At 47.3% G+C, this 14,776-nt stretch overlaps 1 long non-coding RNA gene across 1 annotated transcript; it reads right to left on the reverse strand.

Moving 5' to 3' along the window:
- Positions 1 to 269: 269 nt before the first annotated feature.
- Positions 270 to 1,168, reverse strand: LOC123094828 (uncharacterized). The gene is made up of 2 exons (XR_006446000.1): positions 944 to 1,168; positions 270 to 862 (listed from the first exon to the last, which is right to left on the reverse strand). It is a non-coding gene; the product is annotated as an uncharacterized lncRNA (long non-coding RNA).
- Between the last annotated feature and the right edge of the window lie 13,608 nt (positions 1,169 to 14,776).

Genomic DNA, 14,776 nt, shown 5'->3' on the forward strand with positions numbered 1-14,776 from the left:
ATTTACTGTCAAGTAACGGCGTTAATCATGTACTCCACATCATCATCTGACATGGCTCCCAACATGGATCTCACATGGCGGCCCATGTGGTAGTCGGCCCAATTAGGATTTTGGCCCACCAAATTTCATCTCGTCAAGACCATCGGCCCATGTTTCGATCAGCCTTGTAAGAATTTTAGCCCATTAAATTTCAGATCAATCAAAGTCCCACTAATTGCAATTGAGAGATAGCCCATGACTTCGTTTCTTTTGGTCCATGGAAAATTAAGTCAATAAAAAAATTCTGATTAAATATGCTCATTGCCTTATAGAAAAAAGGAGTTTGCACATATATATATATATATATATATATATATACCATATACATAACTTTATCAAAAAATGAAGAAATACACAGCAAAAATGTAAGTACAGATAATTTTTTTTCAGATCTGGCCTACTACTCTGAGCTATACTATTCTGCATCCACCACATCAAGCGCCACCGAGCGCTCGCGAGACATCAATCAGACTTCATCGCCATGGCTTTTCCCTGGCCACTGATCTGGCAAACTTCTTTAAAATAAAATTAAAATAAAGACAACACCGAAGACGCCCTTGTCGAGGCGTTCGCTGCTGCTGCTCATGTTGGAGGCTCCGACGTGGGGGGGGTCACATCCAGGCGAGGAGGAGGCCAGCCATCGGTAGCGCTGGATCCCGTGACGAAGATGACGACATCGGAGAGGCCGACGAACCAGGCAAGGCAGGGAGGTCGGGAATGGGCCGTCGGCATCCGGATCCATCCGGATCAGGCCGGATCCCGACGAATTTGAAGGAGAATGGCGGGTGGAAGGTGTCCTCGGGTGACGCCATGGGCGCTCGGCCTCCATTGTTGCAAGGAGAGGCAGAGAGAGAGATGAGATAGGAGAGCAACCGAAAGAGAGGCAGCACGAGGCGGGGCTCACCGGCGTGCTGCGGTGGGAGGCGCGGGCGACGGCACGTCACGCAACCGGCAACGGAGAGCCTAGAAGGTACTCGAGTGCGTCTGCTGCTGGTATGGTGCTCGTGTTCGTGTGAGAGGATAAGGTACCAACGAAAGCACAAATAGATAGTAGAAGAAGTAGGGACCGTTGGATCGAGTAAGAATGAACGGTGGAGAGGCTTGATCCGTGGGAGGCCTGGTTCGACCAATCAAAACGCAGCAGGCTAAAAAAAATTGTCCGGCTAGTATAACAGAGTCCGGTGTGTTTATTAGACTAGATCGCAGCTTAGTACAAGTGGTTTGTTCACACTAGTAATGTAGAGAGGTCCTCGTTCCAAAACCCATAAGTTACTTTTTTTATTTGATTCTTGGCTTATTTTCTTAGTTTTATTTTTAAAAAATACTTTCTTCTTGGACATGGATAAATGAAATGGTATCTATTTTTTCTACTTTATTTGGAGGAAAATATATGAACAGATTTTCCAACGTGAATTTTCATGCTTTGCGGTGTTCGTTTTCTTGTATATTAAAAAACAAAAAACTCCATGATCAGGGTCAAGTCTTGGCACCCTCATGTTTGGAATCCTTTCATTTTCTTGTATATGTTTTCTTGTATAAGGCCTAAACATAGACTCAAGAACACAAATATAATTTTTCAATCCAATTTTTCATACCTTTTAAACCACTTGCCGTTCGAATTAGAATTATATGCCTTAAATATCTAGAAATGCACTTGGTAGCTTAAATATAGCAAACAGATTTCGAAAGATGCCAAATTTTGACATGGCTCATGTAATCGTGTATCTTGAGTGTAGAAAAACTTTCAATGCCAACGGATGAAGCATCGGTTGCTTCGCCCTCAAAGTAGACCCGTTTTCTCTCGAAACCATGTTTCTTCTCGGGGATGGTTCGATTTGTAAGCAATGTACATCGTAACTTTGGCGAAACTTTCTCAAATTTTTACCATGCCCTATAGGAATCATCTGATCACAAGATGCCAATTTTCATGCTTTTCAGAGTTTGTATTTCTTCTTTGGAACTAAAAAAACAAAAAAAAACTCCATGTTTGGGGTCGCGTTTTGGCACAATCCTGTTTAGTGTTCCTTTTGTTTTCTTGTATAACACTTAAACAAAGACTCAATGACACAAATACGATGTTTCAACCCAATTTTGCCAACCTTTTCAACCACTTGCATTTCAAATTTAAATTATATCAATTAAATGTCTAGAAATGCATTTAATGGCTTAAATATAGCAAACGGGCTCCGAAACATGCCACGTTTTTGCATGAATCACATGGGGATGTATCTTTACTGTAGCATAAATAATTAGGCTCAAGTATGTTTGGTCTGCTCACTGTAGCTGTAGAGGTTAGTGCTACGTGGTTTGAATCCCCGTTCAATTTTTCTAAAACTAAAAAACTCCGCTTGTTATATTAAGCACTTAGAAACCCCTATATCTGAAACATGGACTCTGCCAAGCGGCAGCGACCCAATCACATGAGCGTGAGGTCCCTGTTATGATCCGCTTGTACCACATCACTTGTTTTCTTTTTTTATATATGTTCACAACAACGATACGACGCAGCAGCAGCATCATCATGCTCTTAGTTGATTTGAGCAAATACGTATGGATATCATCATCGTGTACACGTATGTGTACCTTTTTTACGTTTTTTTAGCATCAGTACAGACACAAGCGCTCATATACACGCGCACACACTCACCCCTATGAAGGCACGCACGCACACCCTACCCCTATGAGCACCTCCGAGAGACTGAGCCGGCATATCATCGCGCACACACTCACCCCTATGAAGGCACGCACATACACCCTACCCCTATAAGCACCTTCGAGAGACTGAGCCGGCATATCATCTTAAAATTTACGAAGTCACCGTAGGCGCCTCGTTGTCGACGGGAACGTCTCCTCCCACTGAAAGCGCATCGCCGGAAATCCTGAAATAAATCCAGGAATAATGCGAGCACCAGAATTTGAACCCTGGTGGGTTGGGGATACCACTGTCCACCTAACCAACTCAACCACAGGTTGATTCACGTGTACCTTTTTACGTATGAGGTACATTAGTACATGAAAGATGTACAGATACCTGGATACATATAGGTGTACACATCGATGGACTTATGCATACGGCCGGCCCGGGAGAGCAAATTGCTGTCGTCCGTGTGTATGATTTTCCTTAAAAAAAGCAACAAAAAGCTGTCTATAACAGTTCAACAACTTGAAAAAAGAAAACAAAGCCCGATATGTGTGGGTCAAACACGCATAACACGTCAGCATGAGCCATCCATGACGGTCTGTAGGGTATGCAGTTGGTAGATACGTGACAGTATCCATGACGGTCCATCGTAAGGGCGCCATTGTTGTTGGGCTTGTTCTCATCTCACTAACCTGTGACGGATTTCATGACGAATAAGAGAAATCCGTCATAGATCATGATGATTTCTTAGAACGTCACCATAAATCCGTCATGGAATAACAGTTTTCTTGTAGTGGAAAAGGAATATCAGACGGAGTCAAAACAGAACGAAATCAACTAGAGAAGTTATTTTTGGAAGGAAACTCACCTGTTGGACTTGGACTCCACGTCAGAAGATACGGGAGGTGCTCACGAGGGTGGGGGCGCCCCCCCCCCAGACGCGCCCCCTACCTCGTCGGGCCCCCGTAGCTCCACCGACATACCCCTTGCACCCATATATACCTACGTACCCTAAAACTTCCAGAACAGAAGATAGATCGGGAGTTCCGCTGCCGCAAACCTCTGTAGCCACCAAAAACTTCTCGGGAGCCCGTTCCGGCGCCCTGCCGGAGGGGGATCCCATCACTGGTGGCCATCTTCATCATCCCGATGCTATCCATGACGAGGAGGGAGTAGTTCACCCTCGGGGCTGAGGGTATGTACCAGTAGCTATGTGTTTGAACTCTCTCTCGTGTTCTCTCTCGTGTTCCATCTATGGCACGATCTTGATGTATCCCGAGCTTTGCTATTGTAGTTGGATCTTATGATGTTTCTCCCCCTCTACTCTCTTGTGATGAATTGAGTTTCCCCTTTGAAGTTGTCTTATCGGATTGAGTCTTTTATGAGAACACTTGATGTATGTCTTGCCGTGATTATCTGTGGTGACAATGGGATATCATGTGCCACTTGATGTATGTTTTGATGATCAACTTGCGGGTTTTCTAACATTGGGAACCTATGCATAGGGGTTGGCACACGTTCTTGACTCTCCGATAGAAACTTTGGGGCACTCTTTGAAGTACTTTGTGTTGGTTGAATGAATCTGAGATTGTGTGATGCATATCGTATAATCATGCCCACGGATACTTGAGGTGACAATGGAGTATCTAGGTGACATTAGGGTTTTGGTTGATTTGTGTCTTAAGGTGTTATTCTAGTACGAATTCGTTTATAGATCGATCCGAAAGAATAACTTTGAGGTGGTTTCGTACCCTACCATAATCTCTACGTTTGTTCTCCGCTATTAGTGGCTTTGAAGTGACTCTTTGTTTCATGTTGAGGGCTAGTTATATGATCTATCTATGCTATTATTGTTGAGAGAACTTGCACTAGTGAAAGTATGAACCCTAGGCCTTGTTTCCTATCATTGCAATATCATTTACGCTCACTTTTACCTTTAGTTACCTTGCTGTTTTTATTATTTCAGATTGCAAAAACCTATATCTACTATCTATTTTGCACTTGTATCACCATCTCTTCGTCGAACTAGTGCACCTATACAATTTGCCATTGTATTGGGTGTGTTGGGGACACAAGAGACTCTTTGTTATTTGGTTGCAGGGTTGTTTGAGAGAGACCATCTTCATCCTACGCCTCCCACGGATTGATAAACCTTAGGTCATCCACTTGAGGGAAATTTGCTACGGTCCTACAAACCTGTGCACTTGCAGGCCCAACAACGTCTACAAGAAGAAGGCTGTGTAGTAGACATCAATTGGCGCATGGACTGCTCTCTCATAGAGATGCCATTCTTATCCTGGAGGAACATCAATATGTGTTGGTTCTAGATCCAAACTTGTGAGTTTCACGCTTTGAGTCCTAGAAGAAGGCTCAAAACAGGTCCATGGAGGAGCCTTAAACTCACCTTAGAGGAATTTTTTTGGTAGTCGGCGGGAGTGTTAGAACTTGTTTCTTTGTTGTTCATCACTCGGATAGGTCAGGCCGTACTGAGTGGAGATTATTCCAGTGAGGGCACACTGAGTGCACCCACTGGGTATAGTCCCCGAGACCGCTGTCGACTGTGGGCAGTCGGCGGGGGTCTGAGAGAACTAAAAAAAATCTTCTTAGCTGTTATTGATTGGACTTGTTCCTCTCCTACTCGGAGGTCGAGTAGAACTTGAGGATCTGGTATTGGTCCTGACCAAGCAAAATGTTTCTTTCTGAGTCCTCTTCCAGTGGGGGAACGCTGAGTGCACCCACTGGGTGTAGTCCCGGAGCCTCTGTCGGACTAGATGAGTCTGACAGAGGATTTAAGTCTCCTGGTAAACCTTCATGCAGTCGGCATGGTAAATATCTTTTAATCTGAAATTGAGTCAATCGGATGGATCTTCAAGCGCTTGGCATGGTAAATAAGCTCAACCTAGAGCTGAGTCAGTCGGACTGATCTTTGTTCACTTGGCACTGTAAATAAATTAAACTTCAAACTGGATCAATCAAGCGAATCTTTGTGCACTCCGCACGATGAATGAATTCGGCCTTGAAACTGTCGACTGCAGAAAAAAAAGTTGGACACTCCAGGGAGTAATCATTCCAGTATTACTTCTTACATTGATCATTAGCTTTTGCATGAAAGGGGTATTTGTAAGAGTACATTGTATCCGTAGAGGAACTTCTTTTCACCCTTCTGCATGATAGGGGTATTTGTCCGAGTGGACGTGCTTCCCGACTGATCGGTGTATGTTGATTGCAAGGAAAAACCTGGTGGCACTCGTATGTTTCCCGGAGGAGATAGACTAGTGGTCCGATGTGGACGTGCCATTAAACCCGAGTGGCGAGGCTAGTGTGTGGGCTGACTCTCCGGAGAGAGGCCATTCATTATCCTGGGGGAACCAGCACATGCCACTTTTGAGTCCAAGTTTGTGAAACTAACGCCTTGGAGCCTAGAATATGGGCCAAGTGTACCCGTAGAGGAGCGTCGTTTTCACCGTTTTGCCGTCCTGAAGATGACTCCAAGTAATGATTTGGGCGATCGTCCGAGCAGATGGTGCTACCCTTATAGACCTTCGGCGGACCGAGCATGTATGGTCAGAAAAAATATTCTTGATGTGATCAACGGGTTGATCAAATGGGCGTAACCCCTGAAGGCGGCATGGCTCACGGCTATGGCATTGCCCCCGAGTGATGCTTGAAAGAGGTAAACTTGATACAGAGTGCAATATGAGGTTAGTTCATATGAGTAACTTAGTCGCTCCCGTGTTGGGGTGTGGTGGTGAATACATGCACAACCGAGTGGCGACATGCGGAGCGGCCGAGTGATGAAGATGTGCACAACCGAGTGGCGACACGTGGGGCGGCCGAGTGATGATGTGCGAGGTGGTCGAATGATGAAGGCGTGCACAACCGAGCGGCAACGCGCGGGACAGCCGTATGGTGAAGACATGCACAATCGAGTGGGGACGCGTGGGGCGGTCGAGTGATGAAGATGTGCACAACCGAGTGGCGACGCGCGGGGCAGCCGAATGGTGAAGACATGCACAACTGAGTGGCAACGCGCGGGGCGGCCAAATGGTGAAGACGTGCACAACCGAGTGGCGACGCGCGGGGCGGCCGAGTTGTGAAGACATGCACAAACGAGTGGTGACGCATGGGGCGGCCGAGTGATGACACGCGGGGCATCCGAGTGAATGAGTACGTGTCCAGCCAAGTGGCGACACATAGGGTGGCCGAGTGGCGATGTGTAGGTAGCCATGGGGCAAAAATGGTCCTCGAAGGAGTTAGCCATATGCTTTCGAAGCTGATGTAGTGACGAGGTCGGTGTAGTGTGGTTGCGATGCAACAAGACTGGTGTGACAACTGAGTGTGGGTAGGAATAAAGATGGCGCACAAAGTGTCTGAGTGATTATGTAACTTGTCAAAGTGGCGGATTGAATGCACTTGTTGAAGTGAAGGGTCTGACTGGAGATGAAGTACTCGACCACTCAGGAGAGTGTCATTCTGAATGAGTTGCAGCCCCCGAGCGTACTATAGACTTTGACAATGGAATTGTCGGAATATGAGAAATATAGTTTTGAATGGATAAATTGTAATTCATCGAGTCAGACTTGGGTAAAGGTCAGGAGAAGCTTCCGAGTGAAGCTCGAAAGAGGCAAACTTGCAAAGGAGTGATGTATGCAGTTAAAAAAGGACTTATCTGTCTCATGCCCAATGAGACGACGAGGTCTATGACGTCGACACGATGAAGGGGACACCACTGAGGGGTTGGTTGGGTGTGTTTGAAGTCAATAGAGCAAGAAGGTCGGTGTTGTGGTGCGCTAGGACCAGTACGGCAACCGAGTCCGAGTAGCAACAAAGTTGGCACACAGAGCCGCCGAGTGATCATGTAACTTTTGCATGAAAAAATAGCACAAGCCAACGTAATAATTTCTCAAGGAAATTTGATGTGTGCTGAAATGATTTGTGTAAATGACACCCATAGGCGCCCGCTGGGTGTGCAAGGGGCTTGCTGGTTTAGAACCAACAAGAGTCTAGAAGAGAGAAGGAATTGATGGAACTTGACGAAGTGAATGATTCAACTTGATGTGTTTGAGTGCCAGACTCGAATAAAAGGTAGTGTAGTGTTCCGACTAAGTTGCAGCCCCCGAGGACTAATGCAAACTCGAAATGAAGAACACATGGTGTTCGTGAATGACGTATGGGTAAAAATGGAAGTTGGACTCGGGAGTAGAGGAAAATAACCAGTACTAAGCAAGTATGTGAAAATAAGCAACCGAGCGTAGAGGTACACTCGGTGACGTGGCCTCCAAGTGAAGGTGATGTGTGAATTATGAGATACTCGGGAACGCTAAAGTAACATAATGTAGTGCATGTAGAATGACTTAGTTGTCTGAAGGCGCGCGAGTGGTCGAGTGGTGAAGATGTGTTCAACCGACTAGCGACGTGCAGGGCAGCCGATTGATGTATATGTGTCTCACCGAGTGGCGACGCACGGGGCGCCCGAGTGGTGATGAGGTGACCAACCGAGTGGCGACACGCGCAGCGGCCGAGTGGTAATGAGGTGACCAACCGAGTGGTGACGCGCGGAGTGGCCAAATGGTGATGAGATGACCAACCGAGTGGCGATGCGCGGAGCGGCCAAGTGGTGATGAGGTGACCAACCAAGTTGCGACGCGCGGGGCGGCCAAGTGGTGATGAGGTGACCAACCGAGTGGCAGCATGCGAGGCGGCCGAGTGGTGATGAGGTGACCAACTGAGTGGCGACCCGCGGAGCGGCCGAGTGATGATGAGGTGGCCAACCGAGTGGTGACACGCAGAGCGGCCCAGTGGTGATGAGGTGACCAACCAAGTGGCGACGGGCGGAGCGGCCGAGTGGTGATGAGGTGACCAACCAAGTGGCGACGCATGGGGCAGCCGAGTGGTGATGAGGTGACCAACCGAGTGGCGACGCGCGGGGCGGCCAAGTGGTGATGAGATGACCAACCGAGTGGTGATGCGCGGGGCGGCCGAGTGGTGGTGAGGTGACCAACCGAGTGGTGATGAGGTGACCAACCGAGTGGCGACGTGCGGGGCAGCCAAATGATGATGAGGTGGCCAACCGAGAGGTGACGTGCGGGGCGGCTGAGTGGTGTGGTCGTGTCCACCAGAGTGGCAACGCGCGGGGCGTCCGAGTGAAGCAGACGCATCCCGCGGAGTGACGATGCGTGGGGCGTCCGAGTGAAGTAGACACGTCCCGCGGAGCGTCCGAGTGATGTGGACGTGTCCACCCAAATGATTGCTGGACCAAATCGTCTGTGTCCGACTGCCGCAGTGGTCTGTTAACCATCCATGTAAATCCGTCCGAGCATGCGTGCGAATTATCCGAGTGGACGGTTGTTCAAGTGAGCTTTAGTCCCGTCCGAGTGAACCTGGGTTCGAAAATAGAAAAGGGACTGTTAAGTTATTGTCAAATAATTTGAGGACTGAATTGTAAAAGGATCAGAGAGGATAAGATCCTCAATCCTCTTCCCCTAAGTTCGTCGTCATGGAAGCGGAGTGCCGCCAGCCCGCAGAGCGAGGAGCGGCCGCGCACTCGAGGCGTGGCCAACCTACGGATTCTTACTGCATAAGGCCTCGTCGAGCCTATGACTCCACCATGGAAGTGTCACTGCAAAGCAACACTCAATCGGACGCGTCTCCATGGCCCGAAGGACACTGTCGTTCAGCTGACTTGGCGGAGGAATCCCATGCGTTTGCGCTACGTCTCGCTGCTCGAGGAGCCCGTCGGGGCCACAAACAACACGAAGAAGATGTTGGGATGCATTAATGGAGTTGCACATGTCCTGGGCATGTAAACACATGCAGGAGGCATTAATTAGCGGTAATTAAGCAAGAGGTGTTACTGTTCGTGCAGGTGAAGGAGGTTTCCTTTTCCCGCGGACATTCATTTTATGCAGTTTTATGGCTGCGCTGGGGTTTCCCGGACTTGATTCTTGTGGCCCCGAAAGGCGTCGAACTTGCCGGGGACGGGACCGTCGGGAGTAGCAGAGAACAGCTCGGAGAGGGTGATAGGGACCCGACCGACGTCGCGGTCGCCGAGGGCGCACTCGACGCGGAGCAGCATGTCAACAAGCACCACGACGCCGGGTGGGCATGATGAACCTGAGCATAGCGTTCCAGGTCGGGCAATCACATTGAAGGAGTTGTCAACGTCCAATGCATTGAAGGAGTTGCCCCCTTGTTCAACGCATTAAAGGCGTTGAACCACGTCCAAGATCTGCATGCAAATTGCGTCAGTGCTAATTAAGCCGGAATTGAAACATGGAAGGAGAGTTGTGGAGGCAGGTCGGAGTCCGGAGAGCTTTGCTATAGTGGAACTGTCGGTCTGGCCAGAATCGGCCGGCAGCCTAGAGGTGGCGACGAACAGGGCCAGCAGCTGGCCGCAGCTCCAGTGCCGAACACGCGGGCCGGCGCAGCCGAGGGTGAGGTCGATGCGAGCACTGGTGCCCGTGTTTCATTCCTCGGCTGCCGGAGCTCTGCACTAGTCGGAGTCACGCTTCGACGCCCGTGGAGCTAGGCCGAGTGCCGGTAGCTGGGCCTTGTCGCCCGAGGAGCCGGGTCGACCGCCGGTTGTCGTGCTCCACCGGCCGAGGAACCAGGCTGAGCGTTAGCGATTGTGCGTGAGTGGCCGCTCGGCGACGGCATCACAGATGACGCCGGAGATGACGATGGGCGGACAACGGCGCTTCATCATCGAGGAAACGAGTCATCAATTGGAGCAAAGGGAGGCATTCTTTTGTATGAGCTCGTGTGCATACAGAAGAAGAACACACAATCGTTAGATCAATGGTTGATTATAGAAGAGGACAAGGTGAGATGAGCAACTCCCTGATCGTTTCGCATGATGAGGAGTATTTTGTCCTCCTGTAAATGGCGTGATGGCTAGGACTCCAATGTCAAAATTTGTAGCGGTGGTTGTTTGATCTTGGGAGAACATCCCAAGGAAGCTTGGGTCGCCTGCAGAAATTAGTCCATAGCCGGCGATCAAAGAAAAAACCATCTTCATTATGGCTCGATAGACACCATGCCCCATGGTGGGCGTCAACTGTCGTGGGAACGATTCCGACAGTAATAAGGGATAGGGTAAACGAGCATAATCTATCGAGATGCAAATGGGTGACACGGTGGTTTTAGCGAGTTCGGGCCTCTCACAGTAGAGATACCAACCCTACGTCTCGTGCTCCGAAGAGGGTTTGTTTTATCTAAGTATGTATCTGGAGATTACAATGTCTGTGAGAGAGAGGAGAACGGATCCCCATGCATGAGCTAAGTCTGGAGACTAGAGAGGAAGAGAGAAGTAGAAGAAAAGAGCCCCCCTGTCTAGTGGTAGGGGTGGCTTATATAGAGTGTGCCACCCCCTCACCTCTTATGTTACAAAGTGGCGTTAATGCCATAACCCAGCCTACTACTAAGATGACGCTTTGAGTGCCTTGCCGACTGTTGGTCTTCGCATATCCGAGTGAGATCAGGTACTCCGAGTGGAATGAGTTCATCGAGTGGAGTGCTATGCTCCGAGTGGTTGTTGTCGTCCGAGTGACTTGATGGTCATCTGAGTGGATGGTTTGTCGATTGTCCGAGTGATGCTCTGGGCCCATCTGATATGTGGACCCCGTGCTTTATGCTTTGACCCTTCATGGGCCTACCTGTTATGTGTGTCCCCAACATTGCTCCCAAACGACAAAAGTCATGCACTAACTCTAAGCAGCGACCAATTTATGGTGTAGGGGGTGGGCTATTGATAGCTAGGAGGCAACCCGACCTGATATGTCTGAAATGACCCTGGGTCACTAAGGAACTTACACATGTCCAACGGACAGATTTCAAACACACGCGCCAGCTTGGCTTGGGCTACAAGCAAAGCTGACTCATCCAGCTGTGGATAAGGTTTGCTCTCATTGTCTTTGCTCGAAGACATAGGATTTGGTTGAGCATCACTTCAGTCACTCTGACTTTGTTCACTTGGACCCCACTTAACAGTATGGTGGTTCCTATGACTCAATAGAGAAGAAAGGAAACTACGAAACATCTATGTCTTCACGCTCCATAGTCTTCAAGTGAATATCTTCACATGTCATAATCTTCGTCGTGAATGCCTTCATGAACCACCATTGTCTTCACACATTTCTAGGGGTCATCTCTTGTAGGTAAACTAAATCAATGAGGGACTACTACCTATGTTATTTGATAACCCACAAGTATAGGGGATCGCAACAGTTTTCGAGGGTAGAGTATTCAACCCAAATTTATTGATTCAACCCAAGGGGAGCCAAAGAATATTCTCAAGTATTAGCATTTGAGTTGTAAATTCAACCACACATGGATAACTTAATATCTGCAGCAAAGTATTTAGTAGCAAAGTAGTATGGAAGTAACGGTAACAATAGCAAAAGTAACAGTAGCAGTTTTGTAGTAATTGTAACAGCGGCAACGGTAAAGTAACTAAGCAAAGATCCATATGTGAAAAGCTCGTAGGCGTTGGATCAGTGATGGATAATTATGTCGGATGCGATTTCTCATGTAATAGTTATAACATAGGGTGACACGGAACTAGCTCCAGTTCATCAATGTAATGTAGGCATGTATTCCGAATATAGTCATACGTGCTTATGGAAAAGAACTTGCATGACATCTTTTGTCCTACCCTCCCGTGGCAGCGGGATCCTATTGGATATTAAAGCCTCCTTTTACTAGAGTACCGGACCAAAGAATTAACACTTAATGAATACATGAACTCCTCAAACTACGGTCATCACCGAGAGTGGTCCTGATTATTGTCACTTCGGGGTTGTCGGATCACAACACATAATAGGTGACTATAGCTGGACTTGCAAGATAGGATCAAGAACTCACATATATTCATGAAAACAAAATAGGTTCAGATCTGAAATCATGGCACTCGGGCGCCAGTGACAAGCATTAAGAATAGCAAAGTCATAGCAACATCAATCACAGAACATAGTGGATACTAGGGATCAAACCCTAACAAAACTAACTCGATTACATGGTAAATATCATCCAACCCATCATTGTCCAGCAAGCCTACGATGGAATTACTCACGCGCGGCGGTGAGCATCATGAAATTGGTGATGGAGGATGGTTGATGATGACGACGACAACGGGTTCCCCTTTTGGAGCCCCAAACGGGCTCCAGATCAGCCCTCCCGAAAGAGTTTAGGGCTTGGCGGCGGCTCCATATCGTAAAATGCGATGAAACCTTCTCTCAGATTTTTTTTCTCCCCGAACGTGAATATATAGAGTTGGAGTTGAGGTCGGTGGAGCTTCAGGGGGCCCATGAGGCAGGGGGCGCGCCCCCACCCTCGTGGACAGGGTGTGGGCCCCCTGGTGCTGATTCTTTCACCAATATTTTTTATTAAATCCAAAAAGTTGCTCCGTGGATTTTCAGGTCATTCCGAGAACTTTTATTTCTGCACGAAAATAACACCATGGCAGTTCTGCTGAAAACAACGTCAGTTCGGGTTAGTTCCATTTAGATCATGCAAGTTAGAATCCAAAACAAGGGCAAATTTGTTTGGAAAAGTAGATACAATGGAGACGTATCAACTCCCCAAGCTTAAACCTTTGCTTGTCCTCAAGCAATTCAGTTGACAAACTAAAAGTGATAAAGAAAAACTTTTACAAACTCTGTTTGCTGTTATTGTTGCAAATATGTAAAGCCAGCATTCAAGTTTTCAGCAAAGATTATGAACTAACCATATTCACAATAACACTTAGGTCTCATGTTTACTCATATCAATAGCATAATCAACTAGTGAGCAATAATAATAAATCTCAGATGACAACACTTTCTCAAAACAATCATAATATGATATAACAAGATGGTATCCCGCTAGCCCTTTCTGAGACCGCAAAACATAAATGCAGAGCACCTCTGAAGATCAAGGACTAACTCGACATTGTAATTCATGGTAAAAGAGATCCAGTCATAGTCATACTCATTATAAATTAATAGTAATGCATGCAAATGACAGCGGTGCTCTCCAGCGGGTGCTTTTTAATAAGAGGATGATGACTCAATAATACGTCTCTAATGTATCTACTTTTCCAAACACTTTTGCCCTTGTTTTGGACTCTAACTTGCATGATTTGAATGAAACTAACCCGGACTGACGCTGTTTTCAGCAGAACTTCCATGATGTTGTTTTATGTGTAGAAAGCAAAAGTTCTCGGAATGTCCTGAAAATCCACGGAGGCACTTTTTGGAAAATATAAAAAATACAGGAGAAAGAATCAACACTAGGGGGCCCAAAACCTGTCCATGAGGGTGGGGGGCGTGCCCTCCCCCCTGGGCGCGCCCCTGTCTCGTGGGACCCCTGAGGCTCCGCCAACCTCAACTCTAACTCCATATATTCCGTCTCGCGGAGAAAAAAATCAGAGAGAAAGTTTCATCGCATTTTACGATACGGAGCCGCCGCCAAGCCCTAATCTCTCTCGGAAGGGCTGATCTGGAGTCCGTTCAAGTCTCCAAAGAGGGGGATTCGTCGTCGTCATCATCATCATCCATCCTCCATCACCAATTTCATGATGCTCACCGCCGTGCGTGAGTAATTCCATCGTAGGCTTGCTGGACGGTGATGGGCTGGATGAGATTTACCATGTAATCAAGTTAGTTTTGTTAGGGTTTGATCCCTAGTATCCACTATGTTCTGAGATTGATGTTGCTATGACTTTGCTATACTTAATGCTTGTCACTAGGGCACGAGTGCCATGATTTCTGATCTGAACCTATTATGTTTTCATGAATATATGTGTGTTTTTGATCCTATCTTGCAAGTCTATATTCACCTATTATGTGTTATGATCCGACAACCCCGAAGTGACAATAATCGGGATACTTCTCGGTGATGACCATAGTTTGAGGAGTTCATGTATTCACTATGTGCTAATGCTTTGTTCCGGTTCTCTATTATAAGGAGGCCTTAATATCCCTTAGTTTCCTAGGACCCCGCTGCCACGGGAGGGTAGGACAAAAGATGTCATGCAAGTTCTTTTCCATAAGCACGTATGACTATATACGGAATACATGCCTACATTACATTGATGAACAGGAGCTAGTTCTATGTCAC

This window comes from Triticum aestivum, chromosome 4B (genome assembly GCF_018294505.1).
Source record: "Triticum aestivum cultivar Chinese Spring chromosome 4B, IWGSC CS RefSeq v2.1, whole genome shotgun sequence".
Classification (NCBI taxonomy): Eukaryota; Viridiplantae; Streptophyta; class Magnoliopsida; order Poales; family Poaceae; genus Triticum; species Triticum aestivum.